The 13,937-nt window shown below is 32.4% G+C and overlaps 1 protein-coding gene across 5 annotated transcripts in view; it reads left to right on the forward strand.

Annotated features, from left to right (window-relative positions):
• Positions 1-13,937, forward strand: part of LOC140436466 (breast cancer anti-estrogen resistance protein 3 homolog) — a 293,734-nt gene that overhangs the window by 177,907 nt on the left and 101,890 nt on the right. The gene's annotated exons all lie outside the window — the stretch shown is intronic.

The raw sequence follows: 13,937 nt of genomic DNA on the forward strand, positions 1-13,937 counted from the left end.
AATAGCTCCAATATCTTGTATAACCATGTCAAGCACATAGTAAGCACAATCCCGCCCTTATTTTTACCGCCACATCCGTCTCACACGAGTCTCACAATAGTTACCTTTGAGTATCCCGGTAAAGCTTAGTAATGTTTAAGTTTTCAGACAGATATCTCCGTTCGGATTTGCCAGTGCAATAATGTGACTCAATATATTTTAGTTTCATTATAAAAGCCGTAACACTTTGCTTCTTAGTTAAAAATGTTGTTGTCTTTCTGTCTCCACCCCTTTTTTTTCAATAGGTACATTATTGTCCTTTTTATAATTTTTAATGATTGTTCTAACTCTTTGTCATGTAATACGAAATATATTCAGAAATGCCTTTAGGCAGACATTTACAAAAGTATTATCACTTAAACTAATAAGATATTTGCGCGTCGTTGTTTTTGCTGATCTCCTCGACCTCCCTTCTTGCAATTCTTGCTGCTTTGCGCAATCTTTGTAGAATTGGAGTAGAATCGTTTGTTGACTTCTGCAAGTTGACTTAGTTTCAATTGTCTGCACTTAAGCTGTTGATTTGTTCTGGCACTGCGGTTATCTTGGTACTTTTCCGATGTATCTGAAATAGAAAGAAAACTGTTTTCAGATCTTCTGAAAAATTGGAAGGTCAAAAACAAATAGTACACTTACCTGAGACGTTTCTTAACATTACATTTTTATTTTTCAGGTTGTCTAATTCTTTTTTAGCAATTCAGCAAATATTCTTAAATTTCGATTAATGTAGTATTAAATACTAAAAATTTGTAAATAACTAAGCACTGATTAAAATGAATCTGGCATGTCTCTTGTTTACGATATTCAGATCACATGAATAAAAAAAAGTCTCCTGATTGGCTCTTTTAAACGGTGGTTGTTTCGATACGGAAATCTTCCAAAACATAGGTTACTTTGAAATGGAAGACAAAATTTGTGATGTTTTTTATGCAAAATTTCGGCTGTTTGAATACTGAACGTTACTATCAGTCGATAGGTATTAATGAGACGAATCCAGGGAAGTACATATCTCAAAACTGGAAAAATGCCGTCTTAGCGATTTTGATACTAGATGATACATATCTGAAAATATTAATAATATACCACGGTTCTATTAGATGGACAGAACTGCCTCCTAGTCTTGGTTTTGCAGGATTTCTTTCATATTGCTCCGGTGACGCCCTAGTCCACAAATATTTTTCGCTTACGATTGTTGTCTATGTCAGAGATCTATTTACCTGCTAAAAAACGTCTTCCTGGACCTCTGGCCACTGTCGACGCGTCTTTTGGAGTTATAGCAGTACGACGTCCATCTTCCTCAATACTCTCACACGTGTCCCGCTTACATTTCTATTATCTGCTTTGGAGACTTCTTCGATTTATTTCCGAATCAAACCTAACGTAAACAAACCAAATCCTTTTTTATCACTGTATATTCCCATATATTCTTTCACTAGGTTCGCTATCTTTCAATCGTCTCATTCTATCTTCGTCAGTTGGCGCCTTAAGCTATACGTCTTAGACTGTAGATCTCCCAGCTCACATTTATCTGCTGTCACTATTGTCGTCTCATTAGCTTTTCTTCTTTTTCTTTCTTCGACAGCACCGTCCCTATATACCACTGTCGATCACTTTCCATCACCTTTAATGCGATCCTATTCTCTCCACCAACTTCTGCCTCACAGCTAAGATCAGATAAGAACGGAAAAGAAGAGAAAGACAACATAATTTTATAATTGTCCTTATACGGTTCTTCATTTCGACAGTTTCAATTTAAGGTTAAGTTTTTATTAAATTTGTAACGATAGATTTACTTTCAACTTTTGCTTTTCACGATTCAACATTTATACTTTTATTCCTTCCGCTGTGTCTGTATACAAATCATTAAACTTTCACAAGTAAACAAACCTCCCTAATATTTCCAGAAAGTTTCAACAAAACGAAATTTTCCCTTCGCGCTCGTACAATATGACGGCCGACAAACAATTTTCAAAAGGTTTTACTGTAAAAGCTTGTTTTCGCTCGAAATCATAAAAAGCCCTTTTGAAAGTGGCGTAACAAATGTGTAATAAACTGTCTAGTACATACATGACGGCTACTTCGCTGGTTCTTAGCACAAGATCTATTTGTTTTACGGCGGGTTTAAAGAGTTCTTGTTAAGTGCTCGCTAGTTATTGACGTAATTTTTTTTGTAGAAATAAATTACTTTTGAAACGACTTTTGACGTTTTTGCTTGTTTCTTGTCAGTGTTTTTGTTTCTTTTATGACTTTAGACTTTATGCTTTTCCAAATTATTGCTGATGTTAGCTGGTAGATTGATGTAAGATGGATTAAATCCTAGAAATAGGTTCCGAAGCTCATCCATATAATTGAGACATTCGAAAAATACAAATAGAAACGATTCAGTATTTTGAAGTTTCTGATGACAGAATAATAAGCAGAAGAACTGCAATCTCATCGCCAACTAGATTATATTGTATGGTCTTTCACAACAGGTCTTTCACAACTAGACTTATTGCACTTCAGAATGGATGTAGTGGAGGTGCTCCTCAAGCAGGACAATGATATTTCCAGGAAGAAAGTGGGGAGATTTTCAAAAGATGAGGTTCCTGTTCAACTGAGTCAAACTAGGACTGAAGTAAGGCCTCTTAAAGCTATACAAGTAGACGATATAAAACATATGCTTGAGCAGTCTGGGATGCCCTTTCCTGAACGATGCAAGAATGTTGGCTGCAAGGGCAGGTCAAGATTTACTTGCACTAAATGTAAGGTGCATTTGTGCCTTCAAAAAGATCGCAACTGTTTTGTGAATTTCCATAAAAAATAATTACTTACGGTTTATATTACTTACATTTAATTTGAATTTTTTACTGTATTTTCATTCTTCAATAAATACCATAATTTATTTCATTTGTAGCATTTGCAAATTCTTTGAAATATATATTGAAATCCCATCGTATTTGCTAATGTATCGAAGAATAATTTCAGTGTATTTCTCTTTACTTTCGTACAAGTTAAAATACCCAAAATGTATTTTCAATCCTTTTTGCGTCGTTAATGTAAATGTTTGCGCGAGTTAATGTAAACACATTTTTAGAGTTTGTTTATACCACGAACGCGTAATTCTTTGATATTTTTCTTTGATCGAAAGCCGCTCGATACTGCATTTGAAATAAACATCCATTTAGAAGCTGAGAAACTGAGAAGGTTTTGCCGGAAAGATGATTAGATCACTCTCGCTGAGGCCGCTGTCAGCGTTATGTCCAAATTTTTATTTGAATTTGTAATATCTTCGTCCTTCGTCCTTTTTTTATGGAAAATGTGTAAAGTTAATAGTAGCAGTTTAATGTGCTCAATGTGTAGTTGCAGTTTAAGTGAGTTTTGGAAGAATCGTTGTTTACATCCTCGTTTTGTTTATCCCTGGTTGTCATCCCAGGCTTTTTGGCAGTTTGGAGATGAATTTGTTTAAGTCCAGTTTCTACCCCCAGAAATTCCAGTGAAGTCCAGATTACAGAAAATTTAAAGTAGTTTAGTGAAGATCCAGGTAACTTTTTGTGTTTAATTTTAAAGTAAAGACATACATTTTTTTAATAATAATAATAATTGCTTTTATTATTTAAGAAGATAATTTTTTTATTTGCCAATCCAACTCTATTGCCATTCAACTTATCCACGACCCAGCTCTCTAAACAAACTCTGAGTGCCGTTCGCACAGTTTCGTTTATTTTGCTTGCCCTATCTCCACCCTCAGTAATTTCTGTCCCCAGTTTTCAAACCCCCTATAATTATACCCTATGTGGTAGGTAAAATATTACGTTCCACATTGATTACCAATTGTAGACATTATTTTTTATATACTAGGGGCTCAAATTTTAAAATACAATTCCAGGGTGTTCACATCATATTTTACCAATATATTACCCAAAAAATAATTTTTATCTGTGGAAACAAAAATTTGCGAGTCAAAGGTTTAAAACACTATTTTGAATAGTTTTACTTCTAAACTAAAAGCCATACAAAATGGAGAGGTTTTTTTGGCCAGTACTTGTTAGTTAAGTCGTGGTTATTTAATATACTCGGTTCGCTATTTCCAGTCCGAACTGTCTAGTGAATTTAGTAATTATTTTTTTGCGAAGTTTGTTACTTTTTGACATACTAAAAGTGGCTGGAAATTACTATACAACCAAGCACACGCACTCATAGCCAATATTAATAGTAAATAAAATAGAACTTTGCGAATTACCGACAATAAATATTTATTTATCTGCACCATATAATAAATATTTATGTTAAATTATAACAACTAAAATATATTTTTTAAATATATACTACGCAAAATTTGATGTGTTTAGTATACACTTTCACTATTTAGAATAGTTCTTCTTTTTTTAAACAAAGTAGTATGCAATAGTAGGATACTTTAGCTATTAATACTGAGAAGTAGGAATTGTTGTGTTTAAAGCTATTTTATTCTAGGAAAGGAGGAAAAGACAGTTAAGATTTGATTTCACGTACAGTGCGTCTGTGTATCCGCCTTATACGTATTTCGCCCTAATAGGGATCTTCAGAGACGGCTATTCACAGTCGCTCTGAACGTGGAAATAAATATTTTCTGTCTTAGGAAGCAACTCTAACATGGCTTCGTATAGACGCAAATAGCGACATCTGATATTAAAATCCGCAAATCTAAAAACATCTCCTCATAATAGCCGTCTCTGAAGAGCCCTACTAGGGCGAAATACGTATAAGGCAGATACACAGACGCACTGTACGTGAAATCAAATCTTAACTGTCTTTTTCCTTTTATTCCGATATACTCTGTATGAGTACTAGAAACCAATTCGTTAAGGATTTTTGCTTAGTTGAGGAGATATGTTCCTCCTTCCTGAGGAGATTCCCCATGTCTCTAATAACATCTTTATCAACGTCTGTTTTGCGTTGCAATTCTTAGAAGGCACAGATTAAAGCAAAAATCTGAATTTGGTTTCGAAAATTAGCTTACGGATTCTATTTTATTCTGTTTACTTGTAGTATTCATTTTTAATTACTACAATTACTTACTTAAACATCACATTTTACATGTAAATATAACCATGATCATTAAATTCAAACCAGTTCCGTATCTTTAAAAGAAACAATCTAATCTGCATACTGCTTTTTCCAAGAAATGAGGTGTCTTTTATGTGTCACTTCCTCTTGCCTCCTTATTGCAAATAAGGTTTATAGCTAGATAGCACGCAAAACGTCGAAAATATCTAGATTTAATATCCTCGTCGTTCGCGAACCAATAGCTACTGAAAAGAAGTTGTTTATTTGATACCAGAGTTATTGTGTATACAGCTGAAGTGTCTGAGAAAAATGTAACAAATGGTTTAGAAATCGGTCCTTAGATTTGTTTTTCTTTTGTCAACATGTCCTTATATGACTGCGATACCTAGAATAAATAGTTACGTAAATGCGCAATTTTAGGTGTGGTGTTCCTGGAATGTTGATATGAAACATTAGTACAAGGGTTTTGTAATGAGTTTTTAAAAATAGCAAAGGATTGGTGTGTCCTGTAAATGACATTTACACTGTATAGTAGACGTATTATACGGTTTGGTTTAACTTATTTAAATCCAGCAGAAGTTTAACAATGCTTTCTTTATGATTTAATTGTCATATAAACCTATAAACGCAACACTTGATATATATATGCAGATTATTTACTGGAAAATTACATTTTCGATAGCGCTCTATTTCCACCACACATATGGTCTAATCAGAATCCGTCTATTGCGAGGACCACAAATGCCTGTGAATCCTTTCATTCGAGATTTAATTCTTCTTTTTATTCAACACATCCTTCTATTTTTATTTTTATTGAAAAGTTAAAAGAATTTCAAGTAGACACTTATGTCAAAATAAATAGTTTACATATACCAGCAAAAATCAAAGATACTACTGTTAAGGCTAAATTGGCATTTTTGGAGAAAATGATGGATAAACTACGATCCCAACAAATACGTAGGTTAGATTTTATAAAAGCTGTATCTTATCATTCCTATAATAGCAAATAAATCATTGTATACAAGTATATTAACGGTAAAATGTACAAAAATTAGGTACTAGTTGTATTATATTTAAATATTATTACAGTTATAAGGAAATAAAATGCACATTACTTTTATTAAAATAAATAAATTAATTAATTATGGTATTTTATTTATGTCGCAGCTATATTTATTTGGTGTCGAATTATACCTGTAAGATAAAAACGGGAATTGGGGCTGGTGTCGAAAATTGCCATTAAATTTTAGTCGCTACCTGCTTAGTGTCGAAATTTCCTACGCCCATAATGTTGGATAATTGTCGAGTGAAAAATCGGAGAATATTCTCGATATGGAGAATTTTCTGAGAATGAACCCTATGACGAGCTTAGGGATATTGATGAAATAGGGCAATAGGGTATTAAGAATCATGAAATTATATACAAAATTATGAGACGAAACAACAGTGTTCTTTATATATAATAAAATACAAAAACAACAGAAAACATAAAATTGATTTGATAAAAAAATTTAATTCTCTTTTTAACAGCAAATAATGGATGTGGTGATCTAATCTGAAAAAGATGAGGCCCCAGATTCAGAATCTATTTCTATCATTAGCTCATCCTGGTTATCTACATTCTGCATTTGAATGTACTGGTGAGAATTTGTGGGATTTTGTTTTTCACGAGTCGCCAGCTCAGTCATGGATTGCTCTACGTCTAACAATTTTAAATTGTGAGCAATAAAAGTTACCTTACCAGCCCGTTCAGCAGTAAGCTGGTTTCTTTTAGAACATTGGAAAAAACCATAAGTACTGAAATTTCTTTCAGTCGCTGCACTGGATGAATGAATGCTTAATATCCACTGCTATTTTGTACCTTTCCACCATATGATTGGGTCTAGTTTTTCAATTGTTTTACAACATATGGTTTTCCAAAAAAATCCCTCGTTAGACCGATAAAGTGCCAAATCTGCCATTATTTCAGCCGAGTCATCACCATATTTTAAAGTGTAAGTAAAGTGTAAGTTAAATGTATTGCTATTTGTTTTCTTTTAGAGACAAACTTTTTATTGCTTTTTCTTCTTGTTTCCATAATGGACTTAAAGATAGTTCTTTGTCCTATGGTTTTCTAAGTTAAAAACACTAAGTTACCTGAGTTAGCCGAGGCTTATCTGACTCTAATTTAGAAATATAGTCAACAATAGGATTTATGAGATGATATAATTTTGATACCCTTACCCAAAACACGTCCTCATCCAAAATAAACTATACAAATCGTTTACTGACATCATATATTTTGACTACAAAAAATGGTAGACAAATTAATTATAAGCAAAAAATGTTTTTTTGATAAAATTAATAGTTTTCGATTTATTCGCTATCGAACGAAATATTTATTTATATCGAAAAAATAAATGTTTTTAATCCGTTTTTTTTTATTAGAAAATGCTTTTTTACAGAATTTTCTAAGGTAAAAAATAAAAAAGTTATGGTCAAAAAACCACTAAATTTGTTTGGAAAGAAATGGAGAAATGCAATTGGAAGCATAATAATGTAAGTTAGCGGTGTTTTTTTTTGTATTCTATACGTTAGAAACTTATGATATATACGTATATTAATTCATACTCGACTCATGGAACCATAGAACACATACGAATACGACAATATCATTTATTTTCTTAATCTTAGAAAATAAAATGCTCCATTAGTAATATATTCAAGTGAAACTTTTAAAGTAGATTACCCAAACAGTTCAAAATTAATAGCTTTTTTACATGCATTCACTATATGTGACACTGTTTCGGCATGTTACAATAAAGGCAAAAACAAATTTTTGATCTTACAGAAAGAAGGTCAGATTTAAGAGAACAAGCCGAAATACTCTACAGTAATACCGCCGTCAAGTTGTCATCACTCGTGCCTACTGTAGATGCTTTAGATTTTTAGATGATCACTCAAAAATGACTACAATATTCAGCGAACTAACTGGGGGTGGTTTTCAAAAGATGGATCATTGCATCCATTAAAAATATAAGAGTCGCCTGCTCCTGAATAACTTTTAAAAATGTAGTGTAAAGTTTAATAATATTTAATAGATTTTTGAGATTTGATTTGATCTGAAAAAGTATTATTATAATTGTAAACATATATATATATATATATATATATATATATATATATATATATATATATATATTAAAGGGTTGTATTAATTTTATGTTTCGATTGTCATTACGTAACTCACACCAAGTTTTGTTATCCTCATATTTTTTATACATTTTGGCAATGAGGGACTACTTTTAACTACTTAAAATGGACTACCTTAAAATTAATTTTTACAGGGTTGAAATATTTAACAATTATACTTAGAGCACGAAAAAATCATTAGATCATCATCTTAACCAAGTTTCACTGTATATAAACTTTTTTTGTAGAGTTCGGAATAAGGGGTAGTTTTCACACTTAAAAAATAAATTTTAAAGGGTTAAATACTCAGAAATTATATCAAGAATATCAAACTATTATTACATAAATCATCCGATTCAAATTTTATCCTCCTTAAGCATTTTTATAAATTTGAGCAATTAGGGGTAGTTCTCACCTTTAATTTTTAAAGGGTTGAAATGGTCAACAATTATGAATAGAGTATCAGACGATTATTATTTAATTCATCTGAAACAATATTCACTCTTTTTAAGGTTTTTTATAGATTTTGGCAATAAGGGGTAGTTTTCTCACTTAAAAAAGAAAAAGCGCCCGTCGGCACAATATAGATTTTGAAGTAGAGGATAAGTTGAACTTAATCCCAAATTTTTATGCAAAACGGTCTCTTCCGAAAAATTTGCGAGGTTTTGTCCTATTTTAAGCTTCGTTTCCTGGACTATCAGAGCCTGTTGCATTATATCTCTGGCTGTGCCATTAAATTTGCCATGGGCTAAGATGGCCAGGTCATCCTTATAGCCCAAGACATTATGCCTGTCGTTGTTGAGTCCAGCTATCGGCTAATCCATGGCCAGATTCCAAGAGAGGAGATAAAACTCCACCCTGCGGACGACTTCTGGCTACTTGTGCCGACACTGTATCCCCCAGTAACGTTGCATATATAACACGGCTCCTCAACATGCTGTTTATCATGTCTGCAGTAGTGTTATTGTTATTTTTCTTCTAGTTCTTTTATACAGGTATATAATATGTCTTCATCCATGAAGACCAAATATGTGAAAGGTGGAAAGAATATTTCGAAGAGATACTAAATGACGAAGTGACTACTGAAGAAAATTGTTATGTTTCTAGACCTCAAATAGTAATAGAAGAAATACCAAAGCCCACAAGAGAAGGAATTGAAGAAATAATAAAAGATATGAAAAACTAAAAAAGTCCCGGGGAGAGCGGCATTGTGGCAGAGAACATAAAATATGGAGGAGAGGTCTTAATAAACAAACTTGGTGAGCTAATACTAGAAGTATGGGATGCCGAAGAAATGCCCCAAGAATGGAATAAGTCGATTATAATTCCTATACACAAAAAGGGAGATAGATCAAATTTTTATACTATAACAAATCCTGATCAATTGCTATGAATACAACATTTCAGCACAAGTACTTTTCATTGATTACAAAGCTGCCTACGATACAATAGACAGAAACAAGTTAATAGAAACACTAAATGAATTCCAAGTGCCAGAAAAAATAATAAGATTGGTAAAAATGACAATTAGACAAACCATTTGTGCTGTGAGATGCAACGGTACAGTCTCAGAAGAATTCGAAGTGAAAAAAGGTGTTCGCCAAGGAGACCCGTTGTCTACATTGCTATTCAATATAGTTCTAGAAAAAATTGTAAGTATTAGTGGGATAAATAGGTCCGGAACTATTTTATACAAGGAGCACCAATGCTTAGCATACGCTGATGATGTGGTTCTCATTGCAAGAAATGGAAAAGAACTATCAAATATAACAAAAAGACTGATTCGAGAAAGCTCTAAAATGGGACTGAAAGTTAATATTAATAAATCGAAGTACATGGAGATCTCGAGCAAAAAAGGAATAAGCACCAGGGGATCCTTTAAATTGGAGGTGGAGAATGGATCAGTTGTAGAATTCGAGAAGGTGGATGAATATATGTACTTAGGTACTCTTATTGATCAGACATGTAAGGAAGAAACTGAAATCAACCTGAGACTGACCAAGAGCAACAGGTGTGCTGGAGCCATGAGCTAAATAATTAAGGCCAAAGATATATCTCGTAATACAAAAATAAGAGTATACAAAACTATAATTAGACCCACAATGCAATACGCTGCCGAGACATGGACTATGAACAAAATCATACAGAACACATTGCAAGCATGGGAAAGAAAGATACTTCGCAGAATATTTGGTGGAAAAGTAGTAAAGGGAGAATGGAGAAGACGAACTAATGCAGAAGTGTATCATTTGTATGCTAACCCTACAATAACAAAAGTGGTGAAAAAACGTAGACTAGAATGGCTCGGCCATCTAGAAAGAATGCAAGGTAATAGACTAGTCAAGAATATTGCTTGGAGAGTACCTGAGGGCAAAAAAAAAAAGAGAGGAAGACCAAGAAAGAAATGGAGAGATGTAGTTATGGAAGATGTCAGAGAGATGGGAATCAGAGATTGGAAGCTGTTAGCTAAGAATAGAACACAATGGAAATTATCCATCCAGCAATGGGCCTAAAAGGCCTGTTAACGCTGTGCATACATACATATAATATGTATTATAGTTTCAGTGTTTTCGTGATCATCCTTGTGATTTTACCATGTTTAAGGTACTTTGGATCTCTACCAACATCTTTGGTTTATCAAAAGTGCCATTTTTAAGTGTAGCGAGAGATCTCCATATTTCAAGTTTTATTTGGTTTACTCCTATACCTTTTCTATTCTTCGTTGATGTGATAGTTTCCATAAGTTCTGTTTCTGTAACTTTGCTTTCTTTTTATCATTTGTTTACCTGAAATCAGTTTTGATTCGATCTGAGTTTCTTTGTATATTTTTTTGTTCTTTTCTGTCGTGTTTTGCAAGTAATATCTTACTTGTGATATGCTATTTTTTTTTAATTACTACATTTTTTACTTCTTAATTTCATTGTCGTAAGCTCATATAAAATATTAAAGTTTTTAAAATTAGATTCTTTAAAAAACGTGTTATAATATTAGTCCAGTCAGGATGTCATTTGATCTTGCATGACGAGCCACCCCAAATTTTATTGTTCTAACCTCTAGGGGTGGTCAATAGTAGTGTAAATTTAAAATCGGGGCTAAATTCCACCGCTGCGTTAACCGCCTCAACATCTCCGAGATTTTCAACTTTCCGACAAAAATATTGATAACTAAAATTGTTGCAAATGCTATTTCCTATCATGTCTTTTTTACAAATTTTTTCGTGTGGTCGATATTTTCTGAGTTAAGGAGGAAAATAGTGGAAGGAGGGGAGAATCATAATTATTGAGTTATCTCGTTTATTATTAACTTTACGACATAAATGTACCTAAACAAAACTGAAGAGAATTATATTTTATACAATTTTGATGTTATTTTGATACACCGTTAAATATTTTTTTGACGATGATGTATATTCTTAAATGTCTAACAACTCTATTTATTATGTATTTGTCACTATATTTCGTCTAATTATCTACCTACTCATCTCTTTTCTACATATTAATCTGATTATCTTTCCTTCTGTTCTGTCAATTATTGATAGCCCTGTCAGTCTTGCAGAAATTTTAATCTCAATTGTTTTCAACAATCTAGGTGTTTTGTTCATCTCCGCACATAATGTAAGTCATTGTAGATTCGATTACTGTCTAGTAGCTCGGTAATAAAGTTTGTGGTTTGTTAATAGGAACAGATGCATCTTAAATAAGGTTAGGTCGCTTTCTGGGTCACGCGAAAGCTAGTGAGTGTCTCCTTGATGCACTCCTTAAATAAACCAGCTCGTAGTAGACTAATTGAGTTAGAATGAGTTAGAGGAACTTGGAAAACTCGAAATGTACGAGAGAATCTATTTAAAGCTGCACTGGCTAATAATTTCATTAAGAGTAATTAAATAACCGGTATGTAAAATAGAAACACGAGTGCCGATGAAGCACAAGAAATATAAACAAGGGTCTAATAATAAACTTTCTAAAAACCTACTATTTGAATTATGTATATACAGTAAGGTCTCTTTTTATGCGGATTAGTTTTATGCGATTTTAAAGTTGTGCGGTTTGTATTTCATCCAAAAATTTCTATTATAATTAAATATTAACTACTCACATCCAGATGTCAGTAAAGTGAGCCTTTGCAATTCGGGGATTCCCTTGTTACATGATGTCCCTATTACATAATTGCGAGTTTCGCATTGAAAAGTTTGACCTGTTATTGTTTTAAAATAATTTTTATTGTTTTATTGTAAAATAAATTTAACGCTGATAAAACAGGACTGTATTGAAAAAAAAATGCCTAACCATACTTACATCCCAAAGGATGAAAAACTGCAAGTAAAGATTGAGTAACATTATTACATACTTTGTAGCAATACATCAGGAGATAGGATGTTGTGTGTGTGGAAAGATAATGGCACGGAATCAAGTCCATTTGCCACAGAAAGTTGTATACAGAACTTTTCTTATAATATGAATACAAAGTTGTGGGTCATGCTGCTTTAAATTTCTATTTTTACTTCTTTAAATTTACTAGAAGTTCTAAGGTGTTTCTATTGGCAGTTAACAAAATGTGTGATAGATTTAATGAAAGAAAATATTTCATTTCAATGAGTTTACGAATTAAATCATCGGATTTTTTTAAATGTTTTTTGCAACCGAAGAATATATGGTTGAGATCTCCGTAAGAGTTCTGATCACAACTACAGGCCGATGACTGTATAATGCCCAGCTTAGCAAGGTGCGATGGAAATCGCCCATGATTTGTTTTAAGTCGAAAAACACTTGCCGAAAAGAATTTTGACGTGGAATAGTTGAAAATATATTGGGGTGGAGATGGTAGGGTTGGATGTATTTTAAAATACTTATTTTGTGAGTTTTGTATAACGTTTTTCCACTGTCGTTCCCATTTAAACATTATTTAATTTTTTATCAAATTAGAGATGTCTCGTATTGTACAAATATTACGATGAACTCCGTTTTATACTGCCTCCTTGGCCAAACTATCAGCTTTTTCATTACCCGGTATACCTATATGACCTTTGACCTATAAAAATGTTAGATTTAAATCTGCTATCAATTTTTTTAAATTGCATAATATAGGACATTTCATTCTTTCAAATTTTATGCTTTTTATTGACTCCAAGGCTGACTTAGAATCAGTTAGTATTACCCCCTCTCGTAAATTATTTGATATTAACTAAGTAATGCCCTTCAAAATTGCTATAAGTTCAGCAGTATATATGCTACATATTGATGGTAATTTAAACATAAATGATTAAACAACTCCGTGTTTTGTTTTAGATCCATCTGTATATATATATATATATATATATATATATATATATATATATATATATATATATATATATATATATATATATATATAATATCTTATTGACTAATCCATCCAATATAGATTTTATAAGGGTATGGTTTATATGATCATATTCTGTATAATTGGGTATTATACCTCTGTGTGGTTTTATTAGTGATCTAAAGGATATATTATACATAAGCAATTTTTTATTTTTACTAAAAGAAATGTGATCAGCATTAGTCTCAACAAAAGCTTCTGCAAGTGGAGGAGAATTATTTAGTTTCCAATAGCGGTTTGTTAGTTCTTCTTTTGCAATATCACTTAATTTGTGGATCATGTTTGACTCAAGGGATTTTAGTTTTAAAAGATATTTTTGTGATAACTGTTGCCGACGTAAGTCC

The sequence above is a fragment of the Diabrotica undecimpunctata genome, chromosome 3 (assembly GCF_040954645.1).
Source record: "Diabrotica undecimpunctata isolate CICGRU chromosome 3, icDiaUnde3, whole genome shotgun sequence".
Lineage (NCBI taxonomy): Eukaryota > Metazoa > Arthropoda > Insecta > Coleoptera > Chrysomelidae > Diabrotica > Diabrotica undecimpunctata.